The 21,416-nt window shown below is 40.9% G+C and overlaps 1 protein-coding gene across 3 annotated transcripts in view; it reads right to left on the minus strand.

Moving 5' to 3' along the window:
- LOC129777044 (uncharacterized) overlaps positions 1 to 21,416 on the minus strand; it is a 187,473-nt gene that overhangs the window by 17,309 nt on the left and 148,748 nt on the right. The gene's annotated exons all lie outside the window — the stretch shown is intronic.

The raw sequence follows: 21,416 nt of genomic DNA on the forward strand, positions 1-21,416 counted from the left end.
GCTAATTTATCATTTTTTTTTTGAATTTCTAGAGGAATGAGAAATTTCAGAGAGGTGATCGAAAATTTACTAATCGAACATTTACAGTGACGGAGATAACAATGAAATCACAAAGACACATGTTTTCGTTCATCATTCCAAAAAGATATTGAAGAGAACAACAACTAGTCAGTGTATGTACGAAATTTCACGAAGTAGATTATGTGGAGTGAACAGGTACATTTCGTAGTTATCCCTTATTCTTGATAACTTCTCGGAGTCTGTACGGCATGGAATCGGTGACAGTTACGTCCACAGTAGCCCCATGCCACGTGATTTAAATGGGCTAATCGACTTCTCGGCAATCGAACGCAGGTTCTCAATGACATTCGAATCTGGAGATGGAGCTGCCAGCAGATTGCATCAATCTTACTATCAGAAAATCGGTTCGTGACGCACCGAGCCAAATGTTTCATATTGTAGTACTTCATTCACGTCAAATCAGGCGCATCTTCCGCTCAGCATAATGGGTCATGAAGCCTTTCAGTATTTCCGTTTACAGGCATTGATTTATAATTTGTCCGAAACCATGATTTTTACGCCATTATGCTCAAAAGTTTTAAGGCAGTATTCTAGTCTAGAAATTTGAACAAAAAAATCAAATTTTGTTTCCTTCACATTACTGTAGTTTAGGCATTCAAGAATATACCCTAGAAAGGAATTATCGAAAATCCTATTATTTACAGAGTTAGACCCATGTTAGTGATGCGGTATTTCACCTGGTACGACCATAACAATGAACTTCAAACGCGTTTTTCTCGAAACTAGGTTATTCAAGTGGTTCCGGAGACTGGAACTTCAAGTGATTAAAAATGGATACAACAAGAAAGACACATCATAAAGCCGCCTTGAACCTCTTAGTGGTTTGGGAAACGGTTGTGGGTTTCAGAATACGCAACCGTCACTCGTCACCCGCCCATGCTACCCGATTCGGCCAGTATGGTACTCACCGACGCACATCTTGAAATCAGACATAAATAAAGGGTGTGTCACATCAAATTGCATCACGGAAAAAACGCTGTAGAAATTTAATTTTTAGGAATTATATCTTCAGCTTTCGCTTATAATCGACTAGAGTGTATAGATCACGTTGGCCATGCTTCACTGTCAATTTTTCGTAAATTTGGAAAAATGTCGTCGAACGAAAAAGAGCGTCGTGAATTAATCCTGCGCACTCATTTCGAGAATCCGGAGTTGTCACATCGGGAAATCGGTAAGATGCTGGGAATCGTCCAATCCACGGTCAGCAGAGTACTAAAACGATACTTCGAGAACCTAACCATCGACCGGAAGGTGAAGAACGGCAAAAATGGATGCTCCGTCAGTGAAAAAGATCACAAGCACGTAGTTAAGCAGTTTAGACGTGATTCGAGAAATTCGGTCCGGGATGTCGCCAATAAGCTGAATTTGTCAAGTTCATTCGTCCAGCGGACCAAGCAGCGGGAGGGCCTGCGTACATACAAGGTTCAGAAGGCTCCTAACCGCGACGAAAGGCAAAACATGGTGGGGAATACGTGAGCCCGGAAGCTGTACACCGAAATGCTGACGAAGCCGCATTGCCTGGTAATGAACGACGAAACCTACGTCAAAGCGGACTTTCGTCAGATGTCGGGCCTGTTGTTCTTCTCCGCAGAGGACAAATTCAGCGTTCCGGAGGAGATTCGTAAGCAGAAACTATCCAAGTTTGCCAAAAAGTACATGGTGCGGCAAGCGATCTGCTCTTGCGGAAAGCGGAGCGCCCCCTTCGTGATGACCGGCACGGTAAACGGGCAGGTTTACCTTAAGGAGTGCCTACAGAAGCGTTTACTACCACTATTGAAGCAGCACGAGGGCCCGACCATCTTCTGGCCGGATCTCGCTTCGTGCCACTATTCAAAGAACGTGTTGGAGTGGTACGAAGCCAACGGGGTCACCTTCGTGCCAAAGGAAATGAACCCGCCCAACGCGTCGGAGCTTCGCCCAATAGAGAAATATTGGACGATTATGAAGCAGGCCCTCCGGAAGAACCCAAAAGTTGTCAAATCGGAGGCGGACTTCAAGAGAAAATGGATTTCTGTTCAAAAAAACTACAACCTGACTTTGTACAGAACCTTATGGACGGGGTAAAGAGGAAGGTGCGAGCATACGGGCTTGGGCTCGAAGTATGAATAAAAAGAAAATTCCAAAAGTTGTTTAATAGTTTTTATTTTACTGTTTAAAATTTTCAAAAGGATCGGTCTACTGGGCGAATTTCTACAGCGTTTTTTCCGTGATGCAATTTGATGTGACACACCCTTTATGTGGGTACCGGACAGTTCTTGAATGACTGGGAAAAAGTGGATTTCCATGCAGCAGGGGAAATCTAGTCCCGGTAGATGATCTGAAAACATCGGTGTTCAAACTAATCATGGGAAATGGAATGATACGGGAATGATTTCTTTGCCAGATTAAAACAATAACTTGACAGATTAGGGGACACCGTGATCAGCAGATGTCTCTGGATTAAGGACCAGGAATACTGTGTTCGATTACAACGTGGGCGGAGACAACTTCTGAATGTAATGCGAATCGTGCGCTGTCACCAGTCCATGGATCACGTGTTATGCCACTGCCCCCAATACGTTCAGAGATGCTCTATGCAATGACGCTTCACCAACTGATGCGTTGGTAGTGTAATAAAAGGACATTAATTTTTATAATGGGGGTCTCCGTAGCCACATTGGTTACGCGTTCGCTTAGTAAGCGATCGATCGTGAGTTCAAAACTCAGGGCCCTCATTGACCATCTTTGTGTTGTTATAGAATATCTACGTCCATGCAACAATCATCAGCGATGGAGATCGATCCACGGTCGAAATAAGATCGATTCATCCATACAACTGCTCTGCCCTGCAGACACATCGGGCTACTGTTCTATAAATAACTCAACAATGATCAATCAACTGTCTCCGCTGTCCGGTGGTCCAACAGGATAATGGAAGAACAGAAAGAATAACTCTTACGCCTAAATGGCTACTGTGTGAATGTACCATATGTAATGGTATAGAAGGAATACTGGCGAATGGCAACTGTGTAATGTGCTAATTATAGATATGATGATAACCATGTGACATTTACACGATTAAAATTCGGCTCTGTTACAGCTAAAATGCTAATGAGCCTTAAATAAATAAATGGGATAAAAAAAAAATTTTATAATCGCAATCCACGTTGAGGTGTTATTGGTAGCGCTTTCTGAGGTGTGACGGCTAGGCATCAAAATTCTACGTCGTTGTCGGCGTCTGAGTACCGATGAGTTCGATTTCCTGTTTGAGTTGTTCGCTTGTAGCTAGTGCAAAATGGCATCGAATTTCAGAGAACGATTGGAATAGGTACACTTCCGCGAGGAACAGGTATTCACAAGCATTGAAAAAGACTAGATGTGAATTTATTCAACGATCAACATCAGAATAACAGCAAGGAGTTATGAAAACTATAAAAGGGTTACTTAACAGTAAAAATAGTTCTTTCGAAGCTTCAGAAGAACATTCAGAACAGGTAATAGCGGAAAAATTCAATAGTTATTTTGTGAACAGTGTTCAACTGATTAATCAAAGTATTGAATTGGTCAGTGAGCCTCACGGAATAATACAGCCGATGAATGACAGTTGTATATTTGAATGTTTTCTACCCATCACTTTTTCAGAGTGATATAAGATTGCTTTTATGTTATTGAACATGAACTGTTGGACCTAATAACCTAATAAACAAATCATTGCAAACTGGACACGTACCGGAAGTTTGGAACGAATCACTTGCGATTTCTATTCCCAAAGTTAATGGGACAGATAAAGCTGAAGAGTACCGTTGAAACGTTCTGCGGTTTCATTCAACTTTTTAGTTGCGATGAACAGGACAGTATGATCCGCGAACAAATTAATATCACAAACACTTAAAACTCGTCGCATATCATTGATATATAAAATGAATAAAATAGGCCTCAACACTTGATGGCTCCGACGATGGCGAGAAACATTAAGTATCTAAAATCTTCCGTGACGATTCTGGAAGGGTTGTAGATTGTTTCATTCTACATTGGCAAAAATATACAAGCGCTCTCCACCAGTATTAAAAGGTATGAACACTTCGTATCATTTCATCGATTTACACGTTGTATTTGATCTTACGAAACAAATCGAACCACGATGTCATTCGCATCATGACACACTATCGAGCCTCCAGAGAGATGGCGGTCGTTAGAGGAGGCTAAATCAGCTCAATTCTCACTCCCGACATTCTTCCAAAATGGAGGGTAAAAGTGACGAACCAGCCAAAAGTGTTTAAACTCACTATAATACAGAAAAAAAGATGTCGATTGTTCGCTGTCAACAGTAAGACTGGTTAATAAAAATTGTAAAACCTGGTTTTACGCTCAGACGGTGTGAGCAAGATGCCAGCGGGCTGAGCTTGAATTGCAATGTATCCTCTCTCCACAGTGTCCGTAGATGAATATTGCATTAGAAATACGAGCGTGGGATTGGGACGTACTTGATTTGCAGTGGTATTTTTCGTTTGTACTTGGCTGCTGTTTTAACTATCGATGAGTTGTAAACAAAACAGGTGAACAGAACTAGAAAACGATTCCTTTGTTGTGTGATAATGGTTGCTTTGTTGTAGCATCGTTTCGAAGAGGCAGAGAACTGATAATTCGTGCTCCTCTCTCTCAGGTGCTATAAGAAGAAATACATGAGGAAATGCCATGAATGAAAGTCGTTGACTGAGCGCTGTCGTTCTTTTTATATCAAACTAGCTGACCCGCAAAACTTCGTCCCACCCAAAATTTATATTTCGTTATCACATTTACGTTTTCTTACTAAGCGATTGATCTTCTAATCTACCCTTTAAAATTACCTCCTACTATAACATTCCTAGTACTTCTACCAAAACTCGTCATTATAATATTATTATTAGGGGATTATTTTCAGACATATTTCTCGTTCAAGATTTTCAACCACTTAAATAAATAACATGTTTCTCCGTTACATGGAATGAATGTTTGATACAGAAAATAAGATAGAATAAAGTCAGCCCTGAATCGTACGATTCATTCCTCGACTTTTGTTCTTATCAACACGGCGATCCATTTTTATTTATATAGATAGAAGAAGCTGTAGGAGTGAGTTTTATCACATTAAAATCAATTTCCACTTTCGAACAAAGATCAGTTTCGTTAGCGCAAACATCAAATGGACTAAAAACGCTTGTCACTTTGAAATTGTAGAACATATGAGAATTGAATTTTCCCAAATTTTCCCGTTTTCTTCAGAGTTTTCCGAAAATTTTCAATACAGAAATTTGTGTTTCATTTGTATGGCAGCCCCCTCTTAGATCGGGAGGAGGAGTGTCTGCTCACCATAGAACGTTTCTTACCCCCTAAAACCTTCACATGCCAAATTTGGATCCATTTGCTTGATTAATTCTCGAATAATACAGAAATGTATGTTTCATTTGTATGGCAGTCCCCCTTAGAGAGGGGGGAGGAGTGACTACTCACCATAGAAACGTTTCTTACCTCCTAAAACCTTCACATACCAAATTTGGCTATCTATGCTTGATTAGTTTTCGAGTAATGCAGAAATTTGTGTTGCAGTTCCTTCTTAGAGAAGGGGGAGGAGTGTCTAACCACCATAGAAACATTTATTGCACCCTTTTCGCAGTGGCAGATGAATATTGTAACTCACAGATGCACAAGTAGAATCTTATTGACAGCACAGGTAGAAAAGCACACAATTGTGCAGACCAAATGTATGGGAAAACGGGAATGCTTCTAGTTTTCGCTAATTTTGACCATTTACAGCTTAGGGCATCGTAATGTTTATGATATTTGAAAAATGTTGGGGGATTTCCGATTCGAATGGTATGAAAACCTTCAAAATTCGTTGGATGGTAAAATAGATATTAAAGTCAACATTATTTCATAATAACGTGGCATATTTTCTGATTTGGCACCCTTACTAAAAGATGCATTCCTACACTTCGCCTTTTATTTATTCAAATGACAGCCCGCAATAGCAATAGCTCGATTCAATTTGAATACCGAACGCGCATCTCTCTCGCATTGGGCTCGCAGCAAACAATCTTTGTGATTGTGGCGATGGCTACCACGATATCGAGCATGTTGTCTGGTCGTGTATCCGGTTCCATGCTGCTCGCTCTCAGCTCTCTAGAGCACTGAGAGCACAAGGCAGACAATCGGATATCCCCGTCCGGGATATCTTAGGTAGCCGGGATCCTGATCTTCTGCTTCATCTATACCTGTTCCTCAGAAACGCCGATGTCAATGTTTAATGATGTTTCCTTCGTTGTGTCCCCGTTTCATATCCCTCCTATCCGATCGATAAACTTTTACTTAGTCGCGGCAATACATACACACACTCTTTACAGATGCACGGGCCGAAGGTTGTGCAGTCCACTGATCATTCAACAAGAGCCCAAGGTTGTACCGCTCATGACAACTCTACACGAGCTGATGATTGCGCCGGCTAGTGACCATTCTATCCTGGATTCCTCGAGTCGAGAAAGACGCACCACGCTAGATATAGGGTACAGACTAGGGGGGCGTTGCTGATTAATGGTCAGCTGCATCCCAATAGGAAGTGTCTCGTGTCGGGCACACGTACAGAGCATCGAAGACTGCACCAGACCAATTATGAGAACACTTGTAATACTAACCTCGAGCCAACCGCGAGTAATCGTTTACATATTACTAACATAGTTGTAAGACAAAAATTGTCAAAATATTGGACTCCCGGCCCCGTCAGGCTAACGCCACATGTGCCTTAATAAAATATATATTTTGGAAAAAAAAAATTTGAATACCGTGTTTTGATTATCAGGAATTATCAGGAAATGGGAAAAATATCTACACAGAACCAAAGTGTCAGCGATGTGAATCCTCTCCATCAATATTTCTGGGATTTTGCTTGGCCCTGAAATCCTTACCCCTTCCCTCCTTGTTTAGAATAATTGATCGATGAAGCAATTTGATAAAGAATGACTCAATTAGCGAAATTCCCCTTCAGAATTGACTGTTACGTTCTGACATCGGGGCAAACAAAAAGCCATTCTTGCCTTTCAACAGTAATTATTTTGCCATCAATTGCCGTCAATGCGTACTTACAGCTAATCATTCTCAGCACCAGCACCGCTCGCTGTCAATTTCCAACACGTTATCCTGTGATAAGCACACAATCAAAGATGGAACGATGCCTGTTCAACAATAAAAGGCTTGTCACGGCAAGTCGATCAATCAAAAGTTTACCAGTGTGAGGTGAGCGCAAGGATCGTCGTTACCGTTACGTATAACCAGGTACGTACACCTAATTGGTTAGCATTCTACAGAATCACCGGTCAGTTCCGGGCAGTGATTGCTGCTAGCGAATCATCAATATTCCACCGAGCGAAGAATTTCGATTTCATTCGTGACGTATTCATCCGGCTGCGAAATAAACCAAAGGTGGCGTCTACCCGGAGAAACACTGAGTTACATCTAGTTTTCACTTTCAACCAAAGGAAGCAACAAGTTTAATGGCTTAATTTAATTACCGCCTTCGGTGGCAATGATGGTGGCGTTTATTTGGACGTACAGAAGTTCGTCTGCCAGATTGCTTCCCCGAACGCCGGGGAAGTTTTGCAACAAGTCACACTCTTTGATCGGACAAGAAATAGTACCGCAAGACTATTAATCAATCACCGGTGGTGCTCTCGATGGCTCTTGAGAAGGAGACTCCCCAACTGATCCACGACGCCTTTTGTGGGGTGGCCACCGTGATCACGTCCGTCCGTTGGTTGTAAAAATGTTAAGTGCGTGTGTAATTTTGCTGCCTGGCGTGAGATTGGCCGATCAGCGGTGATTGATTGCCGATGAGGTGGACAAAGCGGAGCGAACGGTCGATCCGTGGTTCGCTCGAGAAATAGCCGATGCCCTTACCCGGCTGGATGGTGGTTGTCAGGGGTCCAATTAATCATTCCATCAGCCACGAACTGAGATACACTGAGTTTGTGTTGTGATCGCACTTCAATGGATGGACTAGTGACAATGCAAACAAATCGTATTGTTGTACCGGTTTCGGACACGTTTTTCGATATTGGAGAACTTGATATATCGGAGATTGATCAACGTGGAGGAAGAAAAATGGCAATATCTTGCGAATCGCTGCTTAATGTGTACAAATTGGTTAAAACGCGTCATCGAGTCATGACTCTTACGGTCCGTTAGCATGCCTGTGAGAATAACTGCGATACAGTTGTTATTTTTGCGTTATTTTAGCGACATGTTTGAATTCCAATTTGGGAGAGTATCATAATATAAACAATACAATGATAGATAAACAGTTTAGAATTCGGAATACTGAACATGTCCTGCAAATAGGAGTATCACTAATTTTAATATATTTTTCGGAATACCCGCTCGGTAACCAAATAAAATAAAACTATCATATTGAAAAAAATAGTCTATACAGTCAAACCTTTTTTTGTGCGGGGGATAGGGACCGCACAAAAAAGTCGTATAAAAATATAGTGCAAAACTTCACCAGCAGCTTTAAAAAATCGTGTTCGGTACACATTCTGAAAAAAAACTTTTTTTTGTGCGATAGATAGGGACCGCATAAAAAAAATTCCCCCAAGAAAATAACTCAAACCCACGCCATTCACCGTTCAATTTCCTTTTGTTACACTGTTTTGCGATGGGACACTTAGCCTTTTCGGTTGCGCGTGGCTGTTTTGTGCTTTTAGTTGCATGTCGCAAATATGCTTTTTTCGCACTGAAATACATATAAACCATCGAAAAAAACTAAATGAACGATAACTCCGTCAAATATGCTTCTTTTCATACACCGCACAAAAAAAAATCGCAAGAAAAAACCGCACAAGAATAAAAAATCGCACAAAAAAATCGCAAAAAAAAACTTCGCACAAAAACAGGTTTCACTGTATCATGATTTTGATTGAAGGATTGAAGAATTTTTCACTGAAGAATAACAGGAATTGTAGTAAATTTTTAATATGATTTGAAAGAATGAAATGCCACAACCAAGTAATGCGAGCGTTAAGCTTAGGCATTTAGAAATGGGAAAACAATCCCCTTTATTCCACGCGGCGAATGTGGTGAGATGGCTCAAGTCACTGCATTCCCGTAGGCGAATGGCGTAACTATAGTTTGTCAATAGGTGAGATTTGAAGTCGTGTTCTCATATGTTATCGACTCGGGTGTCAAAAAGAAGTTGAAAGTAAGGTAGCTTCCACAACGAAGTGAGAAACTTTGCTATCTCACGTCACTCGCCGCATGGAATAAGGGGAAATAACTGAGCATAGTCACCTACAAAATCGACCGGCTTCAACTTGGCAGCTGTCAAAACTGCTGGATTATCTTAAAAGTACTGTGGCGCGAGTGATTGAAAAGTACAAGTGATTAAATAGTGGAAACCTTGCCGATCACAACCAAACCTTGGGTGTTAAATTCTTTAAGGCTCCTGCTCGCCGAAAGCTTCCTAGCAGACGCGGCAAGGAATCTGTTATTGTGGCAAAAACAGCGTTTTTGTGACGGATGAGATCATGGGTACACAAAAGGGAATGCCTCAACAAATGGATTAATTACCATGATGGTCCAGTTATATTTTGACCAGATCTTGCCATCTGTCATTACAATCAGGACGTGCAACAACGGTACAACGACAATTTAAGATGCAGTGAGCAGTCAGATGAAGAATTGCAGAATTGATGAGTAGTACTAACAGTAAAGTGAGAAAATTTCTTCGAAATGAATTTCAGTTTATTACATGAAATATTATTATTAGTTTAATTTAAATATTAATAATATTATATTATTATTCATTTGGCGGTTTGTTTGTGGGTGGTAGATGACTGGACTAGACCATTAGTAGTCATGCTAGTCACTTGTTCAGTAACACCTACCCTTACCACTACGTTGTGCCGCCTGGGGTACGAGAGACCATACTGATGATTCAAACCCGGAGGGATCCTGGTCCTAGAGTGGTAGGTAAGGAGGTGTTCCTCTTGTCTGAGGGTGCAGCAGGGAAACACTCTGTATACCATGGTGCAGCTCAAAACGACGTCTGTTCCCTATTTTAGGGGTTCTAGTCCTAGTAAGGAACCCTACACAGCGTTGATTAGTATTGTTTGTTTTTTTGACCCACAGTACAGGAATGTAGCCAAGCTTCTCAGTTCGTTAAAAGGAGAATGAGAAGGGATCACAGTTCGTGTTGGAGTAGGCCCCAGCATCGCCAGTATGCATATTGAACAATATGGTTCAATTGAACCAGCGAAAGGAAGCAGTGTTTATCCTAGTCACTTGACATGCACGTTTTTGAGCTCAGAGACCAATAATGTCAACTTCTCATCGGACATTCTAGATAACTCGCTGAAACAATAGCTGTGTACGATGGAACACTCACGATGGTACGATGTACATTCACGCAACTTCGGAGTCGTAGCGCCGTAAGAACTTTGCTGGACTGAACAGAAGGTGCAAAAAGCAGGTATCGAACGACTACCCTCTACAAGAGATGTGACACCACCAACGGCCTAGGAAGCACCTTTGTAGTGCTGAGCAGGATGTTACAGCTTCAGGGAGATCATGAGACCAACGATCGGAAAACCAAATCGATCATATCCTCATCGACGGTAAATTATTTACTGACAAAATCAACGTTCGTACATATCATAGTTACTCATCACTTCACGCACCTAGTTCGGCATGGATTCCATCACTTTCTGGCACGTGGTGACCGGGATGGCGTACCAACAAGTTGGGATCCTACCCCCGGGGGTGCTTGTTCTTCGACTTCTCCGAGTACACCGACCTTTTCACGATCTACCATAGGTGGTCTATAGGGTTCAGATCCGGTGACTGCGCTGACCACTCGATGCGGTCGAATTTGTTATTCTGGAACCACTTTGTGACGGTCTTGGCGATGTGCTTCGGATGGTTATCCTGCATGAACTGTCTTGTCAGGGGCATCTTCCACTCGGCGTGTATGTTATTGTTAGAAATGGTTGAGGCATGAATATCTCTAGAACTGTAAGTTTTTTCAGTATTAATTTTTAGTAGTATTGATGTATCAAAATTAAAATTTGTGTATGCTATTCTTATCGTTCCTCTTGGGCTCAGCAGCACTTCTCGCAGAACTGCAACAGAAAATCCGAAATTCATTGTGTTGCGGTGGCGGTAACTGTAACAACTGCAGTGAACCGAATTTTCACCTTCAGTTTTCAACCGAAGAACACGGAACTTCTTCGTTTCATCCGGCTTGTAATGTGTTTACTTTGATGTCACTTCTGACCCGGAAACAATGCATGAATTTACGAAATTTGGATGACCGATCAAAAAGTAAGTCAATAAGTCAAAAAAACACTCTTAAATTTACACAAGCTCTTCCCCGGAAAACAATATATAAAAACTCTGACCTATGTCTATGACTGCGATCAAAATTGCTGCCGTCTACGGATGATCAGGAGATATACCAGACCATCACTTCAGTTCTCGATTGTCGCACCCTCCAATCCGACATCAATGAACTACTGCGCTGGTGTTCTAACAATGGTATGGAAATAAATATTCCGTAGACGAAAATAATCTCATTCACACGTAGACAGTCGTTCGCTTCGACTATAGTACAAATTCGGTCTCCCTTGAGCGTGTAAACTCTATTCGAGATTTGGGGGTGATAATCGATAGCAAGCTGCTGTTCAACGAGTACCCAGCACGAACTACGGCCAAAGCGTTTACAGTCCTTGGAGTGTATGCTCTAAAAGCCTTCTACTGTTCGCTTGTGCGAAACATACTAGAATATGCTGTCTCGGTGTGGGCTCCGTACCAGTACAGTGTGGGAAAATTGAAAAAGTCCATAAATGATTCCTGCGCTCCGCTTCACGCCAGCTACCATGGAGGGCCGGTTCCAGACTTCCGACTCTGAAAAACTTGCATCCAGACGGACTAGATTGCGATGACTGTTCGTGTTTGACCTGCTGACAGCTAACATAAACTGCTCGTCTCTTCTTCAAAATGTCAGCATAGTTGTACCTCTTCGTCGACTACTTAACCAGCTTTTTCTTTCGTTCCCTACGAGAAGAACGACGTTTGGATACTACAATCCTTTTTATGCACGTTTGAGAGATTTGGATAGTGTTAGTGTAGTTCTTCTTCTTCAATGGCACTATCGTTCCTAGAGGAACTTCGCCGTCTCAACGTAGTATTACTTGCGTCATTTTTATTAGTACTTAGTTGAGATTTCTATGCCAAATAACACGCCTTGAATGCATTCTGAGTGGCAAGCTCTAGAGAATACGCGTGATCACAGTGCAAGTCGGAGGAAATTTCTTTGACGAAAAATTCCCCCGACCAGAACGGGAATCGAACCCGAACACCCGGCATGTTAGTTATGACGCTAACCACTCGGCCACGGGAGCAGTGTTAGTGTAGTATTCGACTTGAATATTCGCAAAGCTGTATTTAAACATAGAATATAGGTTAAGATGCAGCCTGTGCGAACAGTTTCGAATACGAAATAAATAAGTAAATAAAAAATAGCTTACTATCTACTCTGGAAAATCAATTTGCTTTTTATTATTTTGGATATTACTTTAGAATGCATCGAACTGTTGAATTGAATTACATAACTCTTGAGTGAAAGGTTCGGTGGCTGGGAAAAGCGCCATGGTTTGAAGGAAGCTCCTGAACATGGTTGATCCGAGGATTTATTCAAGCTGGTCATATGTCGAAATTTGTGTCTTTTTTGACAATGAAGGTAGTGCATCTCCTCGTCTGGACACACTAAATGCAATCACAGGCAATTCTGCATCGGTACCTCCTCCACCACCATTACTGTCTGTGTTGGATCGATAGCACGATAACACCTGGCATCCTCTGGAATATTTTTTTCAAATACATTGTGTCTGGTCTGTATGTATGTACGTGGCGACTCGCCCGTGTCAAAACAATACATAGCGATTCGATCGATTTAGCAGTAGCTGGCACTGTGTAAAAAGATTTTGAGAGTCATATATACTTCTCTCGTATCGTTAATGTTCTCCATTGAAATGTATATTCTGAAAGTAACGCACATAAGCTGATAATAAGTGACGGTTTCTAGGAGCAATTATCTTTTTCATTGAAATATGAGAAATTTCAGAATATTCTTTCTATGGGGTAACCCGGAAGTTCGTGCCACCACTGATGACAATCAAATCGAGACGTCAATCAAGAATAATCCTCGGTCACGAAAGGTGGTCTTTGATATCCGTTAATTCGATTCACTATGTATATCAGAAACCATCGTTCCTGAAAGAAACCTGGTTACATAAATCGCTACAGCATATGTTATTCCACATAAAATTCAATCGCTCGCATCTTTAGCTGAGACTCGCTCAAGATGCGTGCAAATCGTGAGGGATAATAAAAAATGAATTAATTTACAACAATGTTGAGCGAAAAAATCTTGGGACAATCGACATAAACCATTAACTTAGCTTTCCAAAGCCGATATTTGCCTGATGAAGTTACGCTCTGTGCCTGATGGTATTGAAAAGAAATTCTGTGTTCATCAAAAAACCAGTCGATAGATTCCAATAAATACAGCTAACAGCTGGATGATTAGAGGGGAGAGATCCGTTCAGTATTAGTCAATATGATAGAATATCGTCAGCATAAATGTCTCTTTGACAACCCGGAAAACAAATTTTGGAGTTTGGTTGAGAGGTGCTATTCCACCGGGCTCACCATATATAGCACCTTCAGACTATCATTTTTCAGACCACTGCCATATTCTGTTAGGCGAAAGAACTGCGACTCTTTGGATAGTATAAAAACACAATGACAGTTTCTTGACAAAAGATTGTGGAACGAACCGGCATAAATTATGCTTTTAAGTTCTTTTTTAACGTCATCACGAGCTTTTCTACCAACCCAATATTTCCCAAGATATTTCCCAGAAAGATCACTGGTTGAAGAATCTATTACAATCACTAAACTATTGTCAGGTCAATGGTTTGACAAGGGTCCTTATATTCACAAGACAGTCTTGTTTTGAATATGATGTGAATATTGTTATTGCAACCATATCATCCGTGTGCAGCCGTGGCCGAGTGGTTAGCGTCTCACATTATCATGCCGGGTGTTCGGGTTCGATTCCCGTTCTGGCCGGGGGATTTTTCGTCAAAGAAATTTCCTTCGACTGGCATTGTGGCCACGCGTATTCTAGAGGTTGCCCCTCGGAATACATTCAAGGCGTGTTATTTGGCTTAAGAAATCTCAACTAAGTATTAATAAATGACGCTAGTTAATGCATACGTTGAGACGGCAAAAGCCATTCAAGAAGAACCATATCATCCTGACTTTTCGAGCCAGTGATTCGGTTAGGAAATTGTTTTTTTATACAGAGATAGTGCGTGATGTAGCTTGTTTGAGAACTACAATGTAGAACAGCTCGACAAGCATGTGCTCGAAAATATCGAATACACTTACTGTAGCATTTGTAGACTATCGACTAGCCTGAGTTCTGAGAAAGAGTGATAAGTTTTCATTGATTTGCGACTTTTCCGATCTTGGGATGCTGGTGAAACGAGAGCTTCTCGAAAACAAATGTTGGACAATACACTGTAGACCATTTCATAAATTCATTAAACTAAAAATACGGATGTTGGACCTTTTCGTAAGACGCAAGACATAACACTAACACAACTAACATAACCTTGACCCGTGAATACTTTATTTTTTGAACATAGAGGAGAGGGGGGCACATTCAGACACTTTTTTTCCTTGATTTTTAATATTTTTCGTAAACTTAAAAAAAATTCTGAATTCATTCTGGTTGTCATTTGGACATCAATGTATCATATGAGCATGTTAGAGGTGTGTGTTGATGCGATTACAAATGGTTTATTCGAATTTTTGAAAATTGCCTTTTTGTCCGAATGTGCCCCATGTGCGGGGCAGTTTCAGTCAGTCCTGGGGCACTTTCGAACACAAAAAAAAGTTAAAACTTTATGTTTATCAACAATTATTTCCGTTTCCTCTTAATTCCAGCATATCCTGCATTTTCCTGTTTATCAGTATTTGTCTGAAAGGAAACTGCTTGCTATGAGAGTCAGTGAAAAATCGTGATTTTGCTTTCTTCCGTTTTCGAGTGGTGGTTTTCCGTGGTGAAATTCTTGGTAAAGGTTCATCATTTTCCGGGGACAAAGTTGCCAAAGTAAAATCTCTCTATGCTGTAGACGTAATGTTTTGCAGCATTGTTGTATTACCCGATGAGTCAGTTGCTACCTCCGCTCCAGTAGGTGAAATCATTAGAGCATTCAAAATCCTTGTCCGAAAAAACCTTTCTTGAGAATGGATAGCAACCTGTCATTTTGAATCCAGCTAGGATATTACTCAGATTGAAAGAAGCATTATAAGCCGATGCAACTGTACCTGAAAGGTCGTGTATAGAAATAACTTTTCCAGGATGGTCGAGTAGCCAATCGTTAAGTCGTTCGTGAGTTATAGTGTCGCAAATATGGAGCAAAATAAAGAGAAAATCCGACATATTTTACAGTACTACTATGACACAGGCAAAAATGCATCTCAAGCTGCCAATAAAATTTGTGCAGTTTATGGACCCGATACAGTTTCCATTTGCACCGTACAACGATGGTTTCAACGTTTTCGTTCTGGTGTAGAGGTCGTCGAAGATGCGCCACGCTCCGGAAGGCCTGTCGTCGAAAATGGCGACAAAATCGCTGAATTAGCCGAGAAAGACCGGCATAGTAGCAAAAAACATCTTTGACCGTATCAATGCATGTGAATCGCTGCTGAATCGCAACAAAATCGACCCGTTTCTGAAGCGGATGGTGACTGGCGATGAAAAGTGGGTTACTTACGACAACGTGAAGTGCAAACGGTCGTGGTCGAAGCCCGCTGAAGCGGCTCAGACGGTGGCCAAGCCCTCATTAACGGCCAGGAAGGTTCTGCTGTGTGTTTGGTGGGATTGTCAAGGAATAATCTATTATGAGCTGCTTCCCTATGGCCAAACGCTCAATTCGGACCTGTACTGCCAACAACTGGACCGCTTGAAGGTATCACTCATGAAGAAGAGACCATCTTTGATAAACAGAGGCCGCATTGTCTTCCATCAGGACAACGCCAGGCCACACACTTCTTTGGTGACACGCCAGAAGCTCCGGGAGGGAGGATGGGAGGTTCTTTTGCATCCGCCGTATAGTCCGGACCTTGCACCAAGTGACTACCACCTGTTTTTGTCCATGGCGAACGAGCTAGGTAGTCAGAAGTTAGCCACAAAAGAGGCCTGTGAAAATTGGCTATCCGAGTTTTTTGCCAATAAGGAAGCGAGCTTCTATAACAGGGGTATTATGAAGTTGGCATCTCGTTGGGAACAAGTCATCGAAAAAAACGGCTAATTTTATGAACAAATGAAAATTCAAAAAAAATACCGCAGGACTTTTTTGACAGCCTAATATATATTTTTTCTAATTATTTGACGTCTTTGTGATCTATTGAAACATGCTCGGATTATTGGCGATCTAAATATTTCATCATTCCTACATGTTCCTACATGAGTTTCGATTTTCATTTTATCCCCATATCTTTCTATTAGACGTAGTTCTACGTTAACAATTACATGTATAAAACAACTCAAAGTTATGTGAGATTGCATCATTTTCGAAATATGCTCTCCTAATTCAAATTAAAAAGCTGTTCAAATGACTTCTCCGTGCAATGAAACACTTAAGAGCAAGCTAGAGCGGTGTGTGGAACAAAACACCAACGTCATGCGTCAAATGTGCTCCACTTTTTGGATGTCAGGCGGGATCGAATAACGTCGGGCGCTCGAAACACTGGTCGCGCGTTCGTGAATCGAACTATAATTGCGAAGTGGCACGCAAATTTCCTGCCGACGTAGGCGAAACAAAAACAAACAAAAATAAACACTCCACGAAGGAAGTGTCAGTGACCTCAACAATAAACACCATATCTAGATTCTCGAATAGAAAGCAAACTGAAAGAAATACGCAAACTCGTCCACCGACCTATCGCTCTAGATTCTGATGCATGTACGGGGTATCTCTACACACAATATCCATCACCGTTTAAAACTAACAACACAGTGTTAGGTATTATTAAACAGAGCGGCAGCGATCCACCGTGAGCCACAGCTGGTAATGAAAAACGCAAATATTTACCTATTCTGCTAAGCAGTTCCTTTGCTTTCTTTATTCGTTTTTTTTTGCGAAATCCAAGTGTTTGTTAAGAGATATTTTACACCTCACCAACACCTACTTTACCTTGTCTACCACACCAACATTACCTTTAAAAATTTCCATTTTCGGACGCTCTCTTCCTACGAATTACATTGTTGATTGTATTTCTTGTTCGTAGATCTTGGATTTAATCCCGGACCACGTTCTTTCTCTTTACAGTGGACACACAGACGACAGCTGACCTTGGTCAACCCCAAGCAGAATGTAACCAAATATTCAACTGTCACTTTCTTAGCGGGGGGTTTCAAAACTTTCGCCTTTTTATCGGTGTTCCATCTACCGGAATCGTAGATTTTTCGGAGAGATATGTCAACAACATACTCACTAGCACATGCTGCTAGCAGCGCGCCAAGACGCACCTGTTAGCGGTGCAAGAACTTGTCACATACTGTGTCGCTAGCATACCTCAAGTTCTCTCCGGCCTTAGTTTACATTTTGTTTGAATACACCGCCCGCCAAAACAATCCAACGCGGAAAAGCGAGAGTCTGAGTTCCAACTTTGGTGACAGCAATAAACAATCGGCTTCTCTGTCCGTATCATATTCGTTCCGCAAGAATGTTAATGGATTCATTTCGCGCTTGAATAAAAAAATTGTATTCGTATGGCAATACTAAAGCGCCACGTTCCTCATACCCTGCCGGTGTTTGACCCACACGGGGTCGACATATGGAGTCAAAATGTCACCATGTGGCGAAACTGTCACGATATGTCATTTTCCCTTCTCTTGGCCGCTACTGTTGCCACTGTGTTACCGTTAAACCGAATTTCCTTTCGTCGCTGAAAGTGTCGTGAAAAGCGAGACATTGAACTTGATATACATATATTAAAACAAATTTATTTAAACCGTTTGTGCGTTATTTCGTACAGGCCTTCCGAAAACGGAATACAGAATATCAGAGAAATATTTAAAAGAAAACATATTGCGTGATCAGAAGCTGGCATGCGAACGAGGGTTCAACGATGGCGAGTAGGGTGATCGGATGGAGTGTTATGTCATGTAATGGAATGTTTTACCAGTATATATTGAAGCAACCCGGATGAGTGGGGTAATGTTTATTATTCCGCGAAAAGAAGGTGTTCAAGGAAATTCGTTCGAACTGGAATGCTTGTTTGCTTTCCACAAACGTGCAAAGTAAGAGGGAATGTTCAAATCAGCGATCTTGAAACATCACGGTAGCTATAAAGTGTTCTATTACAAACTAAAATAAGAACAAATTGATTCTAGTGAGAAAAAAATGATAACAAATAGAAGGGAAAATAAGAACAGAAATTCGGGAGGGAAAACTGAGCTCCAATTCCTCGTTGCGGTGAAAGGAGGCCGGCGGTCTCACAGACATTCGCACGAAATTCTATTGATCGCAAGTAGTAGTCTCTTGTCATCTGTCAGCGGACTCTATTGCTGCAATAAATTCAAATGAACGACGTTAATTATGTGTTTTTTGCATTCCGTATGGAACAGTTATGTCTTCATCTAAGCTGCTACTGGACCACCAGACAAGAATAACTGGATTGTGTATTTCTGGTTCTAGCCGTAGGCTTGTTATGGATGATTATTTGATAACACTCCATGCGTCGGGGCTTGATTAATAAACTGACCGCATAATGAACCAAAAATAGCGCCATCTTTCTATTGCGTCGTTGGCCACCGAAGACAAGAAATAGAATTGTTGTGATCCGGAAAACGAAAGTTGAAAGTGAAAGCACTTGACCGCGATTCAGCGGATGAGAATCATGCAATTCTTCACTGGGAGAAAAACTGAGTTTCGCCAATTAATGTGGATCGCTTCAATTAATCATCATAATGTAGTTTTCCATCCATCAATTGCCGCTAGACCAAACAGACCGGTGCAATTTATTCTCCTTAGTTTGCGTTCATAGAAAACTTGAGGTTTCATACCAATTGCCGAAATTCGGCAAAACTTGAATCACCTCGCATCCAAGCATGGATCTAATTAAGCGCTTGAGCTGGCGTGTTTTGAATTGTCCGTCTACAAAATAGACATGTCCTGTTCAACGTCTGTCTAACGCTAAATTTGGTGCTGCTAGATTTGTTTACACTTGCTGCCTTAGATGCCACTAGCTTGTCTGAAAACTATTCTCTTTTTCGGGGATGCTTCGCGTATTTTATTTACATTTGTTCTACCTACGAGCAGAACGATGCCATTCTTCGCATGGTGTGAATTTGTGCGGTACTAATTGGCGCAGGGCGTTGGAGGTTCGAAGATCTTTCTGCTGCGAAACATGTCGTTGGATGCTCCCGTGATGTTCCCAAATACAACACATACTTTGTAGCCTTGACTCAGCGGTATTATTATGTGTATGCCATTTGAAACTCCTATCAATCTAGAATAGGGCATAGTTAAAGGGTGCGCCAAGACAAAATGCAAAAATTTGGTTTTGTTTTTGAGTTATTTCGATATTCTTGTTAGTCGTTATACTTGTTAGTCGTTATTTTAAAGCATCGCATAACAGCATTGTTGGCATTTTATTGTAATCTTGTAAAAAATCACAGGAAACAAGTTATTATCAGTTTGATACTTGCGTGAAAGAGATCAAGAGAGACTGCGAAGGTTTTTTTTTATGCTATTTGATCACTATCTACCGCATTTTTTTCTCCTGTTTGGTCAGGAAGTCACCCAGCAGCTCGGATCATATCCTTTTGGATTATTCTATCTGGGCATATTTCCATACCTTGAAGTCAATAAGGCAACGGATATTGCCGTCAACATCGGCCGATTACGTTCGTATACTATGATCTAACTTCGGGAGGTGAGGCTTCGTCGAGGTGATTGATAAAAATGAGCGTCATATAGAATAACTTTTTTTAAATGATCCACATGAACATGATATATCTCAAAAATATTGAACCTGAAATTTCAAAAAGTTACCCTATACAAAATGTTCACCACCTCGAAAAAACACCCTATGCAAAATATCAGCTCAACCGGACTTAAGGGAGAGGGCGCAAAGCGGTTAAAGTTTGAGTTTTTTCAAAATCGAAAAATCACTCAAGGGGGGAGTAAAGGAAATCGGGGTTTTCGATTTTTTTTTATGTCAAACGTCTTTAAACATCATGACACGTCGAACTATTTCTTCGAGATAACAGTAAATCTCTACGAGTTTTTTTAAGTCATTTGGCATCATTTTTTTTGAAAACCACGATTTTCGCTGATCTTTCGTTTTAAAAAAAAACTAAAATTTTAACGCCTGCAACACTCATAAATGAAGTTCGAATGAGATAATATTTTGCATAGGGTATATTATCGTGCAAATTAGCAGTTCGTAGCAAGTTCCGAATGAAACATCGAGATAACTAATTTTATTGGTACCCAAAACTATACATTTCGTCTTGTATTCCGAAAAAGCCCCAGAGTGTCGATTTTTGACTGACATTTTGCATATGGTGTTTTTTCGAGGTGGTGAATATTTTTATGGGGTAACTTTTTGAAATTCGAGATGACCATTTTTATTGGCCCTAGTGTACACTTAGCTGGCCGTCTGTCAAAATTGCGAAAAAAAACATAAAAGTGAGCTGCAAAGAACAGTTCGATGTAAATTTTCATCTGCAGAAAATAAGGTTCTCATTGCTAACAAGTAATTTTTTGAATATTTTGAGTGTTGAGCGTGTTGAGTGATGAGTATTTTAGCCACACTTTTCTTCCATTTCAACCGTCTTTATATATCCGTCTTTAACGACTGTTTCTTATTTTTCCAAAGATGCCGGACACATTAATTCTACTAAATTTCTGCCTCAAAAACAATATTTATTATAACAAGAAACCTAGATTATCGATTCGTGGTGAGATAGTTATATTTTTTTTTGTGGAACTCACGAAAAAAATCGACTTTTACTTAAGGTGTCCGTCTTTATCACCCTTCCCCTATCAGATTCGTGCGCATTACCAACCCATTTGTGCACTGGCAGTAGTCAATAGTTTTCTATTTTTTATTGGTATGCATATCGGAGACCCAATCGAGAACTTAGGGTTTAACAAAGAATAGATGCAGATAAAAAGCAGTATGTGAGTGCTGAAGAGCTTCAACGAGCAGTTACATTTGTGTGAAATGAGAAATATTGTTTGAAC

The sequence above is a fragment of the Toxorhynchites rutilus genome, chromosome 3 (assembly GCF_029784135.1).
Source record: "Toxorhynchites rutilus septentrionalis strain SRP chromosome 3, ASM2978413v1, whole genome shotgun sequence".
Lineage (NCBI taxonomy): Eukaryota > Metazoa > Arthropoda > Insecta > Diptera > Culicidae > Toxorhynchites > Toxorhynchites rutilus.